Source organism: Uloborus diversus, chromosome 2, assembly GCF_026930045.1.
Source record: "Uloborus diversus isolate 005 chromosome 2, Udiv.v.3.1, whole genome shotgun sequence".
NCBI lineage: Eukaryota > Metazoa > Arthropoda > Arachnida > Araneae > Uloboridae > Uloborus > Uloborus diversus.
In genome coordinates, this window is record NC_072732.1 from 49,720,963 (window position 1) to 49,728,578 (window position 7,616).

Consider the following 7,616-nt stretch of genomic DNA (forward strand, 5'->3'; position numbering starts at 1 on the left):
ATTGAGAACTTTTCCCTCCCCCCAAGCCGAAAAGAAAGAAAAAAAATGTAGGAATCTGCGAGAAATTTTTTGAAAATATAAATTTGCCAAAGTAAAGAGTCTTATCAAAGAGTAAGACATGATTTGGAAAATGTTTCGTTACTGTTATAATCAGCAGTGGAACAATTTTATAGTCTTTAATCATCTCCACTGGAGCAGCAAGAATTTTTACCTGAATGGGAGGGGAGGTCTATAGTCTTGATGTGTTTAATTTTATCTAATTGGTAGCAAATTGCTAACTCTACCATTTCTACTGTAATAGAGTTAGCAGTATATGTTGAAGCTAAGAACTCTAGGGAGAGTTTGACCTTCAAACCATTCTTGTTGCACCACTACTTATGTCAGATTAACTACCAATTAATTAGCAATACCCTCATTTTACACGGATTTCATTACACACAGTTTAAGATTTGACACCGTTATTTCATTATATATGGATGAGTTTTGATTTATGCAGATGCAACATTAAAATGCATAAATTTTTTCAAAATTTTCATAGTTCAAACTTCTAAGATTGTAGATAACAAATGAAATCTGCATTTTGGCATGCTTATATGTATTTGGCATGCTAAAAATGTCTCCAGTGGCTCATGCTCCCTTATATAATAAGGGAGCTTGAGCCACTGGAGACATTTTTAGAGCTCTTTTCAGAGGTAATGTTATTAAACTCACACAATTCATAGCTCACTTGAAAAAAAGCTTTTAGAAGTGACAAATAAGAATAAAACCAACAACAATACCAACATTGATGATACTCGATCGAAAGCTTCCACATTTAAATTTTGAGCCATATTTTGACAGTAGATCTTTCTGATTTGTGTTTATAAAGGAAGATCGCATCATGGAAATGATGCAAGTGACCATGGATGTGCTCATGCCCCACAAAGGAAAAGCCCTGCATAGAAAAATGACTGCCAAAGGAATATCATAAACAGCTCTTATTCATATTCCCTAAGTTAATTCATATTTTCTTCATATCCATTGTGTATTTGTATTGGAATTAGTACATATTTTTTATCAATGGAACATAACCTAACCTATTTTAACATTACTGTTAAGTCTTCATTTACGTTTCTGTGGAATGTAACCCCTGCAAAAAACGAGAGTCCATTGTATGTAGTTTACAATTTACATGTTGGTTATAAGTATAAGTTGGTAATCCTTACTATGTGTTTGCTTTGCACATTGCAGAGTTTAAAAAAAAGTAATTATATTTTAAGTGACTGCTTTTTTTCTCTCTCTTTAGCAAGTGTAAAAATTAAGTAGGATGCTGCGAATACAAATGCTATCAGCCGCAGAATCGGCAGATACTTGCTGGAGCTGTAGATTGGGATCATCGGTCTCACAGTATCAAATAAAGGACACTGAATGGTCGAAACGAAGACAAAAAAGCTGATAATATGTAAACACAATATATATGTATGTTTTAATGAAACATATTTATGTTATAAATAATATGTATGTTTTTTACATGTTACCTAGCTGATAATATGTAAAAAAAAAATGAATAAAAAAATTTTCCCAATAAACTTGTAAATATATAAATTGTTCCAAAATATTAATTTAAGAAAAAAAATAAGGATTTTGATTATATCATTTATATGAACGAATGAGGGAACAAAAACATTTATAATGGAAATACTGTCAGTGGGAAGAACTATCATGCTTAAATCTGATCCTTACTCTTAATAATAATGAATCTTAATTTCCCACAATCTTAACATTTGGCGTAAAAAAAGTAATTTGCTGCTCATTAAAAATCATAAAAAATGAAAGATATTACTGTCAGTAATCTAATTATAAAATAAATGATAAACCGTTAATTTTCCTCTAGTCTAGTTATTGTAGCCGTAAATGTTATCGTTTTAAGACAGAAAGGTCGTGGGACATTTGACCAGTGCGCTAGGAATAAAACACAAACGCACAGTTCTGGGTTTTATACCTCTAGTGCAGTGTCAAAGCTTCATAGCTATGGGTACAACTTCTCAGTAAAGACGAATTCCGTTTTTTGAAGAAAAAAAAAATCGTCACACAGATTTCCATCCTTCAATTAAAAGAAGTAAAACAAAACCCTAAAACTGGAAGGATGGAAGTCTGTATGCCGATTTTTTTTAAAGACTGAATTCTGTTTTAGCAGTATTGCCCAACACTGGCTAATAGCTACATATATGATCGGCCAGTGTCACCTGGCTCCATTGGCCAGTACTGGCTCGAGTATCGGCCAATGCTGCAATAGAGATTGCTACCCGGTATTGGCCAATTTAGTTCGGCCGGTACTAGCTAATGCTGGCATCAAGTATTGCCCAATATTGTTAAAAAGTCAACCGTTCGACGCTGGCCAACCCAACTTTAACCGATATTGGCCAAAACTCGCTCCGAGTATCTGCCAATACTGGGGAAAAATTACCGGCCAACATTAGCCAATTTTGATTTGCCAGTATTGGCCAATACTGGCAACGAGTATTGCCCAATACTGTAAAAAAGTTAGCCGTTTTACGCTGGCCGACCCAACTTTACCCGATATTGGCCAATCTACCAAACACCGTGGTTATGACATTGGCCGATACTATTGTGCTACTGGGGAAGGGCATGAACAAGGGGGGGGGGGAGAAGGGACAATCGTTGACCCGATTTTGAGCTGAAGGGGGCCTGAGATTATTTAAATGAGGAGTGAAATATATCTAGGGACGCAGGGGTAAAGAAGATGGAGGGGGCCCGTAAAAGTCATTTGTGGCGGGTCCCAACATTTATGTACACGCCCCTGGTATTCACTGGTTGTGAACGATTCAGCTAAATGGTGTCAGTTGGCAAGATATTTCATTGGTTCACTATAAAAAAAATGTGTAAGGTTACCACTATTAATGGGTGTAACGAAACACGAATTCTGAAATGTGTAATATCATTGTTTCAAAAACTCAAACTACACTGGCCTCAAAAAGTTAAGGTACAACCGGATTTTGGCGTCTAATTTGCAAATGAATGAATGTAGAAACAAAATATTTTTGGAGGATATGTGCATTAAATGGTTTTTTATTGAATGCGTCATAGAAATTTGTATAAGTGTATTGCAAAAACGATTTATAACAAAAGAAGCAATTTTTTGCGGAAAAGTCCATTCTTGAAGAAAACAGAACATCACAGTGATATGTAGTAAAATGTCATAGAAGCAATACAAAAATGGGTTCAAATAAGGAATTTGTCCCCCCTAACTTGAATTCATTGGCGGCATCGATTTTCCATGCTGTTTATTAAGTTGTCGGACACCGGAATAGAAAGCGAAGATCAGAGTAAGCGTTGTTTCAGCTCATGTAACAACCTTAGAGGATTATTTAAAGCATCAAGTCTGCCAAGATAGTCCCAAAGATGTTTTATCGGATTCAGGTCTGGATATCGAGCTGGCCATTCCATTCGTTTCAAACCGTGATCATCAAGATACTCCTCAACAATCCGAGCTCTGTGAGGTCGTGTATATTAATCCATCAGACTGAAGTCATTACCAATAGCACCAGCATATGGGCGGACATATGGATCAAGCACCTCATCCCAGTATCTTAGACCAGTCAGAGTTCCTCCATGGAACACATGCAGGTCAGTATGATCACCGCGCGAGATCCCTAGCCAAATCCTGATTCCACCACCTCTATAAATGTGAACGTTCAGCAGTGTTGAATTGATGGTATTTAGTGCGCTGTTGCCTCCAGATCAGTAGGCGCGCTGAATCACTCTCCAATGTTGACTTGTCTGTGAAGAGCACTGAAGCCTATTGCTGCTAGGTCCAGGAAACACATTCTCTTGCCCAGCCTTATTGAATTCTTCGCTGTGGTCCGTTGAGAGAAACACACACTGCTGGTACACCGATTACTCGAGCGATGGCTGCTCGAGTGCTCGATTATCACTTTCTGAGTTCTCGAGCGATGGACTGCTCGAGTTCTCGCTTTGTGAACTTCTCGAAATGGTGATCTTTCGAGTTCTCGAGATGTCAGTCACTCGAGCAGTGTACTTCTCAATCGATTTGATAATCGAATGAATCTCTCAATAGTTTACTTCTAAAAGGGATTCAGTTACCGGGGTAGATCTGTCATTTAGTGGGTCAGAAGCAGGGGTGCCCACCTAAGGGGGGGGGGGGGAGTGATGGCGCAGACTGCGCCATTTAAATTTTTAGGCGGGTTGTTTTATGGAGTATTTCTTACTTTTTTGGGGGAGCTCTTGTTTTGGGAGGTCTTTGCGAAATTTAGAAGGAAAGGGGCGCTTTTGCTTTTAGGAGGCTGAGCACCCCTGTTGCCGATTGTTTGATTATCAAATGCTTCTTTGGGATGATTTGGTAGCCCAATGATATGTTTTTGAGAGAATGGTGCTAACGAATGAACACATGGACAGGTCTATGGGTGACATGGGTTGTGCGTCCGGTGGTGGAAGCAAAAGTTGGGGGGACGCTAATAAGATTCTAACTTGAGGGACATTAGAACTAAAATTATATTTCATGTAAAAAGAGCGAATACTTTAGCTAAAACTTGAGGGGACCTCTTCCCCCCTACGTCCATCTTCGACTTCACCATTTGGTATAATGAATCCCGAGACACGTGTCTGCAGTAATCTCTATAATTTGTGCGACAAAAGTTGGTTATTTGCCGTTACTTCTGGGCACAAAGGTATTTTTTTATTTCTTAATGAAGCAAGTGGTCTAGTTCTCGTGTTATTCACTCGCAAGGGATGACAACAAGGAGAGGGACACAAACTGCGGGATTGTAATTTTTTCAGGAGAGTTTGTTTGTTTTCGGAGTAGCGCTCTCGGGGGGGGAAATTCCATACGTGCAAGGGCGTGCACAAGGCGAGAGGGAGAGGAGGGACACCTGTTGGCCCGAGCCCGAGCCTGAAGGGGTCCCGAGATTTTCAAAATGAGAGGTATATTAGGGACTTAGGGGTAAACAACATGGAAGGGGCCCGTCAAAATCATTTGTGACGAGCAACGATTCCTCGACTTGTTTACATTACTATTAACTTCTTTTTGAAGCGTCCGAAAGCATTCGAAATAATCACGTGGTAGATGAGAACCATGTATCCCCTGAATGCCGCCGAAATCAAGCTCTCGTTGAACCTGCATCCATGAGACCCCCAATGAAGACCAAAATCTATTAAATTTACCTCCTAAAACAGGCTCAATTAATTCCTATGCAAATTTTATCGGAAAACAACAAAAACTTGTTCCACTTGAATGTAAAAAATAGAATTTTTCAAGGCGAGGGGCGAGGGTGATTGAACCCCGTAAATTGAAGTTTCAGTGGCTACGTATGCGTCGTGACACTCAGGCTCACATTTCAAATTGTACACTTGGCGGGAATGGGTTTAAGGGTATATAATCAATGAATAGTATTTCTATTAACAGCAAAAGCTTCATTTTGATGTAAACAATAATTTCTGAAATCAAGGTGGGTTCCTCTTCTAGATGGTACCCCTATAAAAACAACTCGATGTTATAAAAGTCGAGGGCGTACCCCCGCCCCAAAGGGCGATTACGCACCCTCTCAAACGTTACGGATCATCTGCTTAGGAAAACAGCCCGCAATACCCCCCCCCCCCCCAACCTCCGAAAATTGAGAAAAACCACCCCTAAAAATTTCAGTGGCGCAGGCTGCGAAATGACCCCAATGGCAGAAGTGCGCGTCATGACATTCAGGCCCGTTAGTTCAAATTTTCCAGGAGACGTGGGGGGGGGGGAATAAAAGAATATATGTACTCAGTGCATATTACACAAATTAATAATAAAACCTACACTCACATGTATGTCAGTACAATTTTTTCAAAACCAGGGGGGGAGGGATTGCCCCTTTCTGACCCCCTAAATTACGAGCTTGATGGTACCCTTTCCCCTCGGGTGCAACCCTAGAGAAACAAATTTGAGAAGTCGCCTGTTCTAGAAGTCAGAGTTACTCAATCCCCCAACCCCTCAAGAGCGATGGCGCACCCTCTCAAATATTACGGAGCAACTCCTAGTACAAGAGCTCCCCCCCCCCCCAACGAGATTTAAAGGACACTCTCATCCCTCTCCCTAATTAAAATTTTATTGTCTTGTCTACGCCATGGTCACCCTTAGCGGGCATCCCTGTAAAAGTAAACATGATTCCAGAAAACTCAGGAAGCCTAGATACTGGCCGAGAACTCGATTCAAACCTCTCAAGATCTCGAATTGAAACATCTCGACTCTAAATCTCGATTCAAAAGATCTCGAGAAGTCAATTACTCGAGCACTTGATTCAGAAGATCTCGAGAAGTCAATCGCTTGAGTACTCAGTTCCAAAGATCTGGAGAAGTCAATCGCTCAAGTACTCAATTCGGAAGATCTCGAGAAGTCAATAGTCTCAAGTTTTAAAAGATCTCGATTATCAATCACTCGAGTTCTCGCTTTCAAAAGATCTCGATTATCAATCACTCGATTATCAGAAGTACTCGATTCCCGAGATCTCGATTATCAAAAGATCTCGAAAATGCCCATCACTATTATGAACGCTCAAAAAACATTCACAGTTTATCTTTACTTTTATGTTTCATTTCTCAGGTGGTATGGTTAGAGTCCCTATATGAAAACGTATAGGGACTCTAGGTATGGTAAGTGCAATAGTTTATGAGATTTAGGACCGAAAAGTGGCAGATTTGGTGAAAATGCAGAATACAGGGTTATAGGAATGCGCATGCAACAGGTTTTTTGCCCGGGAATTTTTTATTCTGCTAAAATGAAGCCGAGTTTTCTGGATTCACGCGAGTGTCGCATTTTCGGGATTCTACTGTTTTTGTTTCTGATGTGCTGCAAGATGCGCTGCATTGGTGTTGAAAAGGATCATTCAAAGACTGTACCAGAGTTTGGAGATTCTATTCTATTCTATTCAAGAGTCACAACTGACTTCAACTGTATTTATGTCGAGGACTGCATACTAAGTGCCTTGCCTCCATTATTTTATATACCGATAGATGGCAGCACCATCACCGGATCGAACAGTTAGTGAGAATTTTGAACTAGTCCAGGAGCTAATAGCTACCTAGTACTAGCACCCCCAGAGGTATCGTTTCACTTGGAGGACATTGAGACCACGAGCATATTTAACGTCGCCCAGTCCCCATTAATGACAACGGTGGGTCTTCGACCAGCGAGGATCGAACCCGAGGCCCTTCGGTCCCGAGTCCAATGCCTTACCGATCAGGCTACCACGGCCCCGAGTTTGGAGATGCATAATGTAATTTTGTTATTTTATTAGGTTGTGGAGAAAGCAGAGTCGTTGCCAAGACCGGTCGAGGATATTATCATTAGTTTTCTGGTTAGTTAACGGTTAACTGGTTACTCATTTCGAGCATATCCCTTAAACTGGCTTAAAATCTGTAAAATAAGATTGAAAAGTGGCAAATAAGTGATTCGTAGCAAGGCACATAGTATGCAGTCCTCGACATAAATACAGTTGAAGTCAGTTGTGACTCTTGAATAGAATAGAATAGAATAGAAGTGATTCGTATTAAGTTCATGACCTTTTGAAGATAAAAATTTCCAAAAGAGCTGCTAATGACAAGCGACAACGGACACCAAAGATATT